The sequence below is a fragment of the Eulemur rufifrons genome, chromosome 17 (assembly GCF_041146395.1).
Source record: "Eulemur rufifrons isolate Redbay chromosome 17, OSU_ERuf_1, whole genome shotgun sequence".
NCBI classification, from domain to species: domain Eukaryota; kingdom Metazoa; phylum Chordata; class Mammalia; order Primates; family Lemuridae; genus Eulemur; species Eulemur rufifrons.
The window spans coordinates 92,087-107,566 of NC_090999.1; the positions used below are offsets into that span (position 1 = coordinate 92,087).

At 39.4% G+C, this 15,480-nt stretch overlaps 1 long non-coding RNA gene across 3 annotated transcripts in view; it reads left to right on the forward strand.

Moving 5' to 3' along the window:
- Positions 1 to 15,480, forward strand: part of LOC138398098 (uncharacterized) — an 89,212-nt gene that overhangs the window by 39,915 nt on the left and 33,817 nt on the right. For all 3 annotated transcript variants that reach the window (XR_011235929.1, XR_011235930.1, XR_011235928.1), the window contains exon 5: positions 10,693 to 10,827. This is a non-coding gene — a long non-coding RNA (uncharacterized lncRNA). The remainder of the gene's footprint in view (positions 1 to 10,692; positions 10,828 to 15,480) is intronic.

A 15,480-nucleotide genomic window follows, 5' to 3' on the forward strand; every position in this document is an offset into this window, starting at 1 on the left:
TTCCTTTTGAGGAGAATAGTATTTGGAAACCAAAGTCTGGATGTCTGGCATGCTCATTGCTGCTGGTATACTCATCTTTGTGTTTATGTGTGTAGGTATGTATGTGTGTGCATGTATACATACATACATACATACATATAAGTTGTCCCTTGTTCCTTAGTGGGGGATTGGGTCCAGGACCTCCTACAGGTACCAAAATCCATGGATGCTCAAGTCCCTGATATAAAATGGTGTAGTATTTGCATATAACGTATGCACATCCTCTTATATACTTTAAATCATATCTAGATTACTTATAAGACCTATAATACCTAATGTAATATAAACTCTATGCAAATAGTTGTTACATGGTTTAGGGAATAATGACAAGAGAAGAAAGTCTGTACATGTCCAGTACAGATACAATTTTTTTCTCAAATATTTTTGATCTACAATTGGTTGAATCCATGGATGCAGAGCCCACAGATAGAGGCCTGACTGTGTATGTATCTATGTCTATATACAGATAGATGTTTTTCTATCTATCATCTATCAATCAGAAACCAGGAGTTTTTACTGATAGTTCCAATTACAATCCAATCTTAGATGTTTCTAATTCTAGTCTTTCCCCCTTTTATATTTGTACCTGCCTTCCCTGAGAGTGAGGGTAGGCACTCAATGTAGTGACATATTTGCTTAGTCCTTTTTTTTTTCTGTCTTTTTTTTTTTTTTTGAGTCAGAATATTTCTCTGTTGTCCAGGCTAGAGTGCCATGGTGTCAGCCTAGCTCACAGCAACCTCAAGCTCCTGGACTCAATCCATCCTCCTGTGTCAGCCTCCCAAGTAGCTGGGACTACAGGCATGTGCCACCATGCCTGGCTAATTTTTCTATATATATTTTTAGCTGTCCATATAATTTCTTTCTATTTTTAGTAGAGGCGGGGTCTCGCTCTTGCTCAGCCTGGTCTCGAAATGCTGAGCTCAATCAATCCATCCGCCTCGGCCTCCCAGAGTGCTAGGATTACAGGTGTGAGCCACTGCACCGGGCCTGCTTAGTCCTTTTACATGTAACCAATCACCTGAGCGTATGGCCATCTCCTCCTCTTTGGCACTGCCAACTCAGCTGTGCTGGCTGAGACTTCTTCTCCAGTCCAGCTATTGTTTTTTTTGTTTTCCAATCTAGGTTTGACTTAATTGCACATAGTGACAAATATGGCAATGAACCATTATTCTCTCAATTTAACTTGCAGGCAGCTGGAAACAGAACTAACTTTTTGGAGAGGCTACAGGAATTCTCTTACTTCATTTAATTTTTTAGAAGACCCTTTTAAATTTGGTATTACTTGAGTTTACCCCAAAACAGTTAAAGATATTGTCCAAGATAACTGGTTAGGTAAGACAGTCCACTAGATGGACAAACTGCACTTCAGTGTTAGCTTTTTGGCTACTTTCTTTCTGATTGCATGAATGACAACTCCTTCCAATGATGTAATAGGCCAGATGGGGAGAGCCTGTTTCATAGCCACCTCCAGGAATCTGGATCAGAGAATCTGGTGGACATTGTCATGAGTGGCAACTCAGCATCTCCTTCCTTCCTTCCAATGAATACTTTTTGGGTGCTTATTCTTAATAAATAATGGTATATTAATTCTATGGAATACTATGCAGTTAAATGAGGCAGATATATTTGTAGTCAATAAAAAAATATGCTGTTTTACACTTCTAAAAAAAATTAAAAATGTTATATATAACAAGTACTAAATTGTATACTTCAAATAGTTAAATTGCATGGAGTGTGCATTATGCCTCAATGTAACTGTTTAAGAAATGAAAGATCAACAATTTCCCCACCCATCATTTTGTTTTATAAACTGCTATTCTGTCAAATCCTAAAGCCTGGAAACATACTTTTGCTTTACTAGTTTAACTAAAAAAAAATTAAAACATTTTATAAAACCGAATAAAGTATTCAAAATGACTTGTTTTGCTATCAGGAACCTTGATCAATAAGTTGCATAGTGTTATTTCCTGTTCTTAATCTAATGTACTTTGATGCCAAAATAAATAAATAAACAAAAACCTACCAGGAAGTCTAATTTAAGTACTCTGCTTTGCTAACTGTCCACATTCAGTGCTTGCCACACTGACTGCTTGGAGGTTCTTGGGGAAATGTTATTGATAGTTCTTCTTCTTAAAAAATGGCTGGTTACTGGATCTTATTGTTAAGGACTAACTTTATTTCTCCTCCCCTTATTTTTTCTTTCAGTTAGTTTTATTGTGGTAAAATACATGTAACAAAATTTATTATTTTAATTATTTGAAGTGTACAGTTGAGTGTATTTACATCATCTATAATGTGCAGTTCTCACCACCATCCACCTCAGTGGCACTGCCGTTTGGTAACCCTGGAGCTCTGCACCCACTAAGCAGGAGCTTGCCCTCCCCTGCCCCGGCCGCTGGCAGCCACCCGCTCATTACTATCTCAGAGTTGGTTGGGGAGAGTATTCAATTGGTGAGTGTTTATTTAGTGTCTATTTAATGGTAAAAATTATTAGTGACATAAAGAATGTTGAAAGCATGGCATGCTTTAAAACACTGACAATATTGCTAAGCAGATAATACATATACGATAATCATATAGGAATGAATGAAAACATGGAATTATAATTGTAGCTTTTAAATATGTAGCTTGTATATGCAAGTTGTAATAAATTATGGGGCACTAATAAGAGACCAAACAGATCAAAGAAAGTAATGCCAGCATTGATAAGAATTTAATTATGATGCTGGGCAGCGGTGCACACCTGTAGTCCCCGTTGCTCCGAAGGATGAGGTGGGAGGACGACTTGAGCCTAGCAGTTCGAGTCCAGCTTGGGCAACATAGTGAGACCCTGTCTCTAAATAAAAAAGAGTTTAATATACGATTAGGAATGTATCACATTTTGTTGGAGAAGAAGGAAATCTTTCAGTAAATCATGCTACTTCAGTTGTTGCCTCTTTGGGAAAACACTGCATATTCTCATTTAATGTCTTATAAAACAGTAATTTCGTGGTTTCCAGTCTGGCATTTCAGGAGCTCCTAAGTCCCCACTCCATCCTAACAACAACTGGAAAGCTGAACAGTCAAGAAAACCCAACTCTTAGCTCTTTTAGAGGAGTCAGACCACAGGACAAACTGCTGCACTAAAAATGAAGAGACGGGCAGATACAAAGAACCCCAGCTCCTCACAGCAGAGGCCTGCAAGCAGAAACCTCTGCGGGGAACCAGTGCTGGGGCCGGAAAACCTGAGCTGTAACTGGAGAGTTGCTGGACATTCTATGTGGACAACTCAGAGTTACAGACTCCAGAGGGACCGAGTCACAGGGGAGGGCCTCCGTGCATTGCTGAGTTTTACCTCCAGGAGCTCAGCCAGGATTTCACAGTGAACACTGGAGAAAATCCCCTTTGTGCTTCTCACATGAGAAAGGAGAGACGGACCGTTCTGATAGATGCTGGAGCACTCTGTTCTTCACGAGGCCTCCCCTCTGGACAGGTGATTCTAGCAGAGCCTAACCTACCTAGGGGAAGGGAAGTACCCAACTCCAGCCCCCTCTATCATTCTACTGGGGGAAAGGGAAATAAACAACTTCAGCTTACTCCAGCCGTCCTGCCCCACCCAAGGGGGGACTGTGAAGCACTGGTGAAGCTGGTGAAGCTGGTGAAGCTCACAGTGCAGGGCACAGGCTCACCAAAGACTGCAGTCTGATGACAGGGCTGGGAATGCCTCCCTCCCACACCTCACACTCCATTACTGAAGGCCTGTGTACCCTAGTTCCTTGTACCCAATACATCATGTTTGCCTTTCAACACAGAAGTGCAAGGCCTACTGAAAGGTAAAAAAGAGTTTGAAGGGACTAAACAACCACAAGAATTAGAGTCAGATATGGCAGAAATGTTGGAATAATCAGACCAGGAATGATTAAAGGCCATGATTAAAATGGTAAGGACTTTAAGGCAAAAAATAAGCAACATGCAAGGTCAGATTTGTGATCTAAGCATAGAGGTAGAAATTCTAAGAAGAAACCAAAAAGAAGTGCTAGAGATAAAAAACACTATAGCAAAATGTACACTGCCTTTCATGGGCTCACAGGACAGGGCTGAGGATAGACTCTCACAGCTTGACGGTTGGAAGCTTTCAAAACTGAAAAGCAAAGAGAAAAAAGTTGGGCGTGGGGGAACCCAAACCCAGAATAGAATATTCTAGAACTGTGGGGCAGCTACAAAGTGTGTAACGTATGTGTAATGGGAATGCTGGAAGTGAAGAAAGAAAGGAACAGAAGCAATATTTGAAGCACTAGTGCCTGAGAATTTCACCAAATTAATGTCAACACCACACCAATGATCCAGGAAGCTCAGAGAACATCAAGCAGAATAAATGCCAAAAATACCTAAGCATATGACATTCAAATGTCAGAAAATTAAAAAACCTTTCCTATAAAGGAGCAAAGTTAAGAACTATGTCTTTTTCCTCAGAAACTAAGCAAGAAGAGTGGAGTGAAAATATTGAACATATTGAAAGAAAAAAAATCCACCCACTTAGAATTCTGTATCCAGCAAAGCTATGTCTTCCATAAAACGTAAAAATACAGACTTTATAAGACAGACAAAATTGAGGGAATTTCTTGCCAGTTACCTGCCTTTTTAGAAATTTTAAAAGAAGTTCTTCAGAGGAAAATTATATAGATTAGAAACCTGGATCTTCCTGAAGAATGGAAGACCATTCAAGAAGGAATAAGTGGATGCAAAATAAATGATTCTAAAGTTTATATGCAGAGGCAGAAGACCCAGACTAGTCCACATAATTTTGAAGAATAACGAAGTTGGAGGACTGACAGTACCCGACTGCAAGACTCACGGTGATAAAGGGATACATAGCTAGATTTCAGTATAATTTTATTTAATGTTTCTTAAGAGGCAAAGAGAGAAAAGTATGAGTAATGTTAATATATGAAAAATTAACACATAAATGGGAAAATGGTATGAATAGACGAGGAATGAAAAATAATTTAAAATTGCTAGTAGACTTTTGGGGAAAGTTGAGACTTACCGAAGTAACAATGAAATGTACATCCAAAACAAATGGGATTAATTTTTTAATTTTATGTAATATTTGATGCAAATGTTTGAAAATATTTTTATATTCATTTTATGCAACATAAAAAAGCAAAAACTTCAACCCATTGCAAGTAAAACTCAGAACCTATTTGATGGTGTGAATTCACATGTGGCTTCCCCAGCTCCTCCGTGTCCCCTCTCTGTCCCCTCGCTGCTCTCCTGCCTGTTGTGTTTATCATTCTCTTGCATTAAAGCAATTTTCACATACATGTATATCCCCAAGCAGATTGTTCAATTTTGCCCATTTTAAAGGTTTTCCTGACTTGCTTTCTCCTTTTCTCTCCTCTTTTCCCTGCTGTTTGTGTAAAGCTTGTGTGGGTGCAAAATAGACGCTGCTGTGACGGAGGGGCTGCGGTGAGCCTGAGTTTGTATGGTGGAGAGTGTCAGTGTCGCCTGGGGCCTCATTAAAGTTACTCACAAGTTTTCTGTTTTTTATTTTTGAGGGTCACGAGCTACTTTTACTGAAAGGAGTCTGTTGTATTCTTCAAATGCATTTGAGCAGAAAAAAGATTGAGGACTATAGCAATGATCTCTGCAAGACTTCCCATCTTGGTCTTCCTTTTTGATGTCTCAGTCTTTGATAAAACAGAAATGAAGGCTTACTCTAGGATCTTGTTGTTTACATAACAGCTGAAAAAGTTGAGTTTAAAAATTTTGTATTGCAGATTTAACAAGTTGAAACCTGTGCTAGGCACCTTCAAAGACATTAGATGTAAAAATAAACGACATGTCTTGTCTTAGTTGAATTAAAAGAATTCTTTTGAGGAATATGTAGTTATGTGTGCAGGCAATAAATTTGTGAGAGATGTATAAACAAATTACTGGTAGAACACAAAATACAATTGAGTTTGATTTAGTTTGGTCAGGGAAGATTGGATTAGAGTAAGTCCTAGAAAGGACAGTTTTTACTAATTAGTAATGGGGCAGGGGAGAACATTCCAGAAGAGAGAACTGCATAAACAAAGGGCTAGAGGTGTGAGGTTTGGGGGCATATTTGGGAATGTGAATAGTACAGTTTAATAGTGATAGCATACACATCCAGGTAAGAAGGGGCTGAAAAGTTGGTTTGGCCGCATCAACAAGGACCTTAAATGATCAACTGTCTACACATAGGATCTAATTTTCTTTTTATTGGTGAACACCCAAATTACAATTCTTTTCTTGTATCTAGTCACGTCATTAATCATATTTATTAGATTAGAGAAGGATTTTTGTCTCTTTGCTTATTGCTGTATCCTTAGAGCGTCAAAGAGCTCCTGGTGTTGTCACAGGCGAATGTGAATTATATGTTAAATCAAGGAATAAATTTAGATTTTGTAAGAAGAATGTCAGTGGTTATACTTTAAAGAGATCTTGTCTTAATAGGTCAAGCTGTTTTAGATACTTTTATAGTATGCCCCAAACTTCATTGTATTCACCTCACTTGGATTTGTCTTTCTCTTGCGTTCTTTGTAATGTACTACTTGGGCTTTTTTTTTTTTTTTTAATACCTGTCATGAATTTAATGTAAATCACAATTCGGAGCCTGTCACAATCTCAAGCCTTAAAATACTGAATACGTGTACAGTGTGACAACAGTAGGTAACTTGGGGCCCCCATTCGCTGGAGCCAGTCCCACATGGAAAGCTGTGGCAGAAGTGAAGAACACAGTGGCAACTGCTTAGTCCCACTGGATCTTTGGCTCGTCTTCAGGAAGGACACTCCGGGTTGGGGAGGCCACATCCCGGCCCAGCCAGTGAAATCGTCAGCGTCGTTCCAGTGATTTTTGCTCCTGTCTAAACCAGAGCCCTCGAGGTCTCTGTCCATCCCCGGGAGGTCCAGGTGGAAGGGGCGAACTGGATCCCGCTGCGGCCCCCCGCGATGGCCCTGCTGACCACCTGCAGGAAGACGCGGGTGTCTCCCGTGCTGTGATGCGGAGCTGTCGCGGGCCACGGCCAGCACGCCGTCGCTGCGGTCCTCCAGGGACACGGAGGCGGACCCGGGCGGCAGAGCAGCCGGCAGCCGCGGGCCTTGGTCGGCCCAGGGTGCTGGGGTCGCCCCGCGGCTCCACCGCGCATTGCTCGGTTCGGTCAGAAGGGCTCGCGCGGGTGGCTCCTCGACCTCGTCCCCGAGACTCGGGACTCCGGGTGGGAGAAGCCGCAGCCCCAGCTGGAGCCGCAGCCTCCTGCCTCCTCCGAGGGCCGCCGGGGCCGGGAGCCGCGTCCACTGCGCGGGGGAAGCGCCGTCCGGCTCCGGTTCCGGGAAGCGAAACGCGCCTCGGGCTGCAGCTCCCGCCGCCCGGCCAGGGCCGCCCGCGCCGCGCCAGCGTCTCCTGTCCCCGCGCAGGTCGCAGGCGGCCAGGACAAAACCGCGTCCTTGAGAAGTTTCTGCAGCCCCGGAGCCACGGGGCCGACTCCCCGCCCTCCAGAAGCTTCCAGGGCCACTCGCTCCCGCGAAGGCAGCAGTGAAAAAGTCGCTCTTCTCCTCCTCCACCTCCTGGCCCTGTCGCTTTTGCTTCCCTACTTGGGCTTCTAGTGTGAATGACCCTCCCCACAGGGTACCTGTATTGCAAGGTGTACCTGCTTTCTGTGTCTCGGTTCAGGCAGAGCTCACAAATCTTTGATTTTAACATTACATCTCTTTTCCTGAGGTGTGTAGCATTGCATCATTCTTTAATCTCGATTTTAATCATTTCTAGAAATATGTGACATCACTTTTAGCGTTTTTGCCACTTGGTTCCCACTGTGTTCTTCTGCTTGTTATAGTCTATAAATAGTTGTGTTTCCTATTTTAATATTATTTAGAAATGTTAGCTTTGCTGCTTCATATTTGATAGTTCTGAATAAATTATTTATAATTTTATATATGTGTATTTTGAAAAAACTTACAAGTTTCATTATATATTAGCTATACCTATTTGTATTATTCCTTAGTGTTCTAGACATTACAATATGCATGCTTAATGTAGCATAGTCTCACATGAATTAATATAATTCATTCACAAAATATAATATATAACATTGTAGCATAATACCACTTCACAAAAAATGTAAGAGATTTGCAATAGTATCATTCTGTTTATTCCCCCTTTCCCATCTGTTTGCTGTGGTTCTCATGTATTTTACTTCTACATGCATTATAAACCTAATGACACCTACCAATTATTTTTATCTTTGCTTTAAGCAGCCAATTATCTTTTAAAGAAATTAACAAAGGAAAAGATTGGCTTTTATATTTTTCCATATATTTACCATTTTGCAGAAGACATCTCTTTCTTTCTGCTTAATTTTTACTGAAGCTAGAATTAATGTCTCACCATCCAAATTTTCATATTGTGGACAATTTATATGTCATATATTACCGTACAATTCATAGTTCCATGCATATGCCAAATTTTCTCTACTGGTTTTAGGTTACTTTTTGGCAAGCATCAGCATATTTTACTTTTTTTTTTTTTTTTAGACAGGATCTCATTCAGTCACCTATTCTAAAGTGCAGTGGTGTCATTACAACTCAAAGCAACTTCAAATTTCTGGGCTCAAGTGATCCTCCTGCCTCAGCCTCCTGAGTACCTGGGACTACAAGCATGTGCCACCATGCTTGGCTATAATTTTTTTTTTTTTCCTAATTTTTATAGAGATGAGGTCTTGCTTTTGCTCGGGCTGGTCTTGAACTGCTGGCCTCAAGCAATCTTCCTGCCTTGGCCTCCAAAGTGCTAGGTTTACAGGCATGAGCCACCATGCCTGGCCATTATTTATACATTTTTAAATACTTCCTTATGTTTAGCACAGTGCTTTACACAAAGTGGGCAACTATGTATTTTTTCAAGTGTGTAAGAATGACTGAAATTTTGTTGTTTTGTCTGAGTCTTTGTGTAATCTCACAGGGTTAAGTTGTATTATTACAGTTCACCATTAGATGTCACTTTCTAACATATGTTCTTACCACTGAATTCCTGCTGTACAGCTGATCAGATCCTGAAAGTTGGCACTCCTCTATGAGTGCACTTAAACTGAGAAGTTTCTGTCTTTTTTCATCTTAAAGTTTCTTTCATCTTAAAGTGATTACTCTAAAACAGAAGTGTTTCTTAATTGTAATTTTTATTATCTTTTAGTTTTACATCTAAGTTTGTACAGAACCAACTGATTTTCCTTAAGGTTTCTTTAAATTTGAATACTGGCATTATTTTTTATTTATTTTCTTGGAGCAAAGTCTGGAACTATTATAAGTAAAAGTGTGAAGAAGTAGGATATTCAAGAATTCCTTTTAAAACATGTTCAGAATGTATTCTGTCGGTAGTGTAATTCTGAAAACCATCTCATTCTAGGAGCCCCACTGACCCCAGACTAACTGGAAGTGAGTCTTCTCAGGATAAGCTTTGATAGCAACTGCAGGGTTTACTTGGGTTTGTCAAGGAAAGGGAGAACTGAGGGGGCTGTGAAAAGAAGCGTGGAGGTGGAGAAAGAGGAGATTGACAGGGCTCAGTTGGCAATCACGCAACACAGTGAAGTGCCGAGAATGAGCTTCCCTCGCTCATTCTCTTCCCTTACAGGACAGGAAAGGTCCGGGCAAGGAGATTTTAGGAATCCCAGAAGCTTTAATGTGTACTGTATTTTTAAGGCCTAGATTTTAAACTTAGCATTATAATCTGTAAGATTTAGAGATATGTTTCAGTTGTTGCCAAATGCTGGGATTCATGATCTAACACAAAGTTTGTGGTGAAGGTTTCATAGGCTCACTCTGTTCCTAACAGATGAGTCCCTCCAAGCTGAGTCAGGAGAGGCCTCTTTTGTAAAACCCTCAGTCACCAGACACCCAAGCTGTGGCCCCAGGGTTTTCCCCAGTCTTGCCAGGCACAGGTGGAGAATCATCTGGAGGTCGGGTGGCTATTTTCTTCAGTTACTCCAGAATACTGAAATTTGAATAAATGGCAATGTTTTTCTTAATAATGTAATAAATACCCCTGAAATTAACATCTATTCAAGAATATGATTGTTCCTAATAATTTGTGGCCCTCTGGTATCCTGTTTGCCAGCTTTTCCCATCTTACCCCAGAAGTAATTATTAATACTTTTTGCATTTTCTGTTCATGGTTTTGTTTTATTGAAATGCTTTCATTTATCAATATATGCATACAGAATTGGACTTTTTAAGCCATGATTATAATAAACCAAAGTACAAACAATTAGGGCATTTAAATTCCATTTTATATTGATCAAATTACAAACAATGCATTATTGATAAATGAAATTTTGTCATGTAAAATTTCTGTGCATTAGAATAAAACTTAAATTTATTTAATAAAACATGTTGGCATAAGGTAGCCACTTGTCCTCTTTGGGAAAACCTTAACCCTTTCATTTTTAGACTCTCACTTTTTATGAAGTAATGAAGCAAATGGTAACTTGTATGAAGAAGGTGGTGAGGTAGATGGTAGGGAATGAGGCAGAAAGTTGGCAGTGCTACCTGCTACCTTGGTATGATCAGTAGTCAAGAGGCACTGATGATGGTACTCACTTGTGTTGATAATAATTCAATTTGTAATGTTTTTTTTCCTTATGTTTTTATGTCTTACTACAGCTAAAGAAGTAAATAGGTCATGGCACGTTTAACAAAAAGATGACAGGCGGATACAAAAGCTATCCAGCATCTTTGGGCAGCCATTGAGATTATATGGAACCAGAAGCAAATTGCCAACATTGACCATATTACAAAGTAAGTAAATTTAAACAAACAAACAAACAAAATTCCTGTAAAATTTCATGTGAGACCTTGGGGGAAAGTCCAAAAATACTTTATTATGCTAATCAACATACATTACAAAGGACTGAAGTCACTTACCTTGCAGGAGTATATAGTTGTTAGAAAAACAAATACAGAAACATACACAAGCAACTTGTGTTTATAAAATAAATATTAGATAAGTAAAATATCAGTATGTACTATTTATAATAGTTTTGCAGTTATCAGAATTTTTAACTCTTGGTAACTTTATTTAGGTGTTTTATTAAAAGGGCTTTTAGTTAATCATTTGCTTTTATGTAGTGAAGCTGTTTAAAAATAGTATACTGTTCGTTACTCGTTGTAATACAGGACAAGCATGGTATGTGCAGTAAGTAAATAACATCTTGCCTGTGTGCTCACGCTTGTAATCCTAGCACTTTGGGAGGCTGAGGCAGGAGGATATCACCTTAGCCCAGGAGTTGGAGGCTGCAGTGAGCTATGATGATGGCATTGTATTCTAACTGGGGCCACAGAGCCCCTCAAAGACTCTCTTACCAAAACAAAGCAAAATTGCATTAGGTCATAGCCCACTGACAGAATTTTTAACAATTTCATTCTATATTTTATAAATTATTAAACAAACCACTCAGTTTTTAAAAAGAAAGTTCCTCCCCACCCCAGGTTCTAATGCTATTTATATTGGTAGACAAAGATTCAGGACACAAAATAAAATCAAACTAATTTATGACTCTTCTATTTACTTGTTATATACTAATTATAAGGATGTCTTAAAATAAGAACTTGGTTTTATTTTGTTTCTCTGGGTATTTTTAAAGGAATGAAGCCAAATTTATCCTAGCATTCTGGGAGGCCGAGGCAGGCAGATTGAGCTCAGGAGTTTGAGACCAGCCCGAGCAAGAGCAAGACCCGTCTCTACTAAAAATAGAAAGAAATTATATGGACAACTAAAAATATATATAGAAAAAATTAGCTGGGCATGGTGGCGCATGCCTGTAGTCCCAGCTACTTTGGAGGCTGAGGCAGGAGGATTCCTTGAGCCCAGGAGTTTGAAGTTGCTGTGAGCTAGGCTGACGCCATGGCACTCTAGCCCGGGTGACAGAGTGTGAGACTCTGTCTCAAAAAAAAAAAAAAAAAAAGCCAAATTTATCTTTTTAAATGTTTGGAGGTTGGTTTTGTTGTTGTTGTTACTGTTGTTAATTTAGTTAAAATTTCTTTATACCTATATCTCCATATTCTTTAAATGCTATGTGTAAAAATGGAAAACAGATAATTTACAAAAGCTCACTTAAACGCTTTTTTTTGGCCTTTGTTAGTAAGTAACAAAATTGGATTCCATATATTTTTTTCCCTTCCCTGTATTCTGGTGAAGAAGATCATAAAATTACTTGCAAGGGAAGGAACAGAAGATAGAGAAAGGGTTCAGGCTCTGTGTGGCTCTGACTCTACACTCACACTCAGAATACTTTAAAGCTGACCATGCACAACTCTTAGCTCCTGTAGCTTAGTGGAAGGAACAAAATAATACTGTATGAAAAATAAGAATAAAATAAATAGTACGTTGTTTTAATTATTATACTTTTAATTAAAGCAAATAATTTGAGGTGTGGTAGCTAAATACAAATTACAGAGAGGTGATGTTGATAATACAAACATTTAAAAAATCTCAAAGACTTAAAAGTAGTATTTTCTTATGGTTGAGACTTTTAACAAAACAGTTTTTGTATATCAAAATTGCTCACAGAAGGCTGCTGAAATGCAATACTGTTCTTTGGATTCGTTTTTAAAAATTAAAATCATGTAAGCTTGACTGAACCATTTCAGTTTTTCAGACTACTCCTTTTTCTCACATGTGGCATCTTTCTAGATCTCACGTATAGCATCCTTCTAGAAGCTCTAGGGATGTTCCCTAGGAAGCTGTCAGACTCCCCTAGTGAATGTTGCTGTTAGGTTGTGACCACCTGCCGTGTGGGAGTCAGAGAATTCACCCCACAGTGCCGGATGCAGAGGTCTGTTGGATTATCACAGCACCTGTGTGTGCGCAAGTTAAACTGTGGCGCAAGATGCAAAGGTTGTTAAACAGGATTGCACACGCCTTCTCCTTTTGTGTCGCGGCTTGTCGGTAAGTGTTCCTTTCTCTCCGTGCTTCATCAGTGTAGCCTTAAATGATGCCAAGGGTTATCTTCCTTCATGTTGTGAGGTCCATAGCTCCTAAATTAAGTATCAATAAATTTATTTTACCTAGGTTTTATTAGTGTCATATAAAGATTGACGAAAAGAAAGGAAGAAAACCCGAGAGTAAGTGCTCAGGAGGGGTTCCTCGTGTGTCCTCTGCCTCGTCCCCTCTGAGAGCTGTGCGGCATTTCCTCCCATCACAGTGGCTCACGTCCGAGCGTTCTGTGCTTCTTTCCCAACATCAGTCACAGTCGTGACTATCTCCCTGCTGGACAGTTGGCTCCAGGGGGGACTGTGCAGAGAACTGCCTGACCCAGTGCCTTTGCTTCTTGCCTGCTGCGCTTGCCTGAGGTCAGTTAGGAAGTGGCATGGGGCGAGGACAGGAAGTCCGATCTTTTGCTGTAAAGCCTGATATTCCTATTCTGTACTTTCAAGCCTTGGATTCATTTTAAGTCAAGTTGTTCTGCTTATTTACAGTTAAGTCTGAACATAGAGGTGACTTTTAAACTTTAGAAATGGCTGAAGTTACAGAAGGCTGCAGAAGAATTATTGTTAGGATTGCATATGTAGTCATTAAGTTTCACTCTTTATTTTGACTGGTGACTCCATTATAAAAAAAATTGAAAGCTACATAGTTTGAGTCGTGCATTCAAAGTTATGGGGTTTGGTGTGACCACCTCTTAGGCAGTCCTGCATCCTGCGTCCTAAACATTATCGTTTACTTTGGTATAATGGCTTCGTTCTGCTTGTTTCTGTTTTTTGATCCGTGGATTTCTCATCCATCTTTTTTGTTGTGGCTTTCATTTGGGATTTATTGATTGGGGAAACTGGGTCATTTGGTTTCTCACAGTCTGGCTTTCGAGGATCGCAGCCCTGTGGTCCAGTTTGACCTGCTGCTCAGTCCTCTGTATTTCCTGGAAACTGATGGTTGGTCCAGGGGCTGTGGGTGGGTCGAGGCTGCTGCACAGGCTACGGAGAGTTGTGTGTTCAGGAGGCACATGTGTCAGTTGTCTCGTTTTGTGATATATGTAGCTATTGATGCTAGATCCAGTAATTCACTAAGAATTGCAAAATGGTGGTAATCTAATTTTATCTTTCCTTTGCTAACTGGAATGCTTCTGTAAGGACATAGGCTCCCATTATCTGCTATTTGGTCATGCTGTGGTATGGTTCACATGGGAAAAGTAGGAGAAGTGTTTAATTCCTTCTCTTCATGTATTTATCAGTTTTCAAAATAGCATCCTCTAGTGGTAACCAGCTAGATTTTTTCTTTTAGTTGTCATTTGCAATCCATGGACTTAAATACACTTGAGATACTTGAGTCCGTTTTTGACAAAACCCTTACTGATGCTGAGGTTTTCCCAGCTTTGACCAGCGGGAGCCTCTGTGTTGGCTCCCGAAGTTCGTTGCTGCTTTCTCGGGTGACAAGGTTTAAGGCCCATTTTGTACACATCCTAAACCACTAGTTTCTTCCAGGGGCTCCGGTTTCTTTTAATTTGAAATTGTATTTCAACAGTACTTTCTTTCCACTCCGTGTTGCTACTGTGTTGTCTCTGTAGGCCTTGGAATGGACAGAGTTAGGAAATCGATATACTTTTAAAAGATAAAAACACCTCATTAATTCATACTGATATTTTCCATTCAAATTTATGGCTACTGGGTTTTATGTATCTCTTCTATCTAAAATCTTACCTTTCCTCTGACATGGTGAGAATCGTGGATATCATGAACAATAAAATTTTAGAATATCATATAATTAGTCAATATTTTATTCAACATTATATTCACAGCTATCTGAGAATAAGAAACTTAAAATTATTTATAGTTATGATTATATTACTATTATATATATTTAGTTTTTATTATTTGAGGCCTGTCTTAGTGTGTTTAGTCTTCTTTTCCTGTCTTCTGTGTTTGTAATTTTCAATCGAATTTTTTTCATCTTTTTTCTTTTTGATTTTTAATTTTTTCATTCTTTTCAACTTCTGTTTATCTGATATTATCTGCTGTATAATCACTCTTGTGTAGCTTCTAGTTTGGACTTCACTTCTGAAGTGATTTCTTTTCCATTTACTTCAAATGTTTAACTCATTCCTGAGTTTGTCTAATTCTGATTTACAGCTTTCCTATTACATCATTTTCTTAATGTCTTTTCTCATTTCTTGAAACAGTGGACCCTGGTTTTCTTCTGTTTTGCAGGCGTATCTTTCTGACACGCTTTCATCATAAGGGTGTCACTCTGTCCCGTGAGCCACAGTCCTTCCTGTTGTCATTCTGGTGTGAAAATCTGTTTTCCCAAACTTGTAGCAGGGAGAAGTGGGTCTGAATCCTTTTACTAGATTCATGGCTCTAATGCTCTTCTTATGCCAGTTTTATGAAGTGCTAAAAATATGGCCTCATATTTCTTGAGATTTCCTAGATTTTTCTCTATCTTTCCCCCATTTTTCCTTG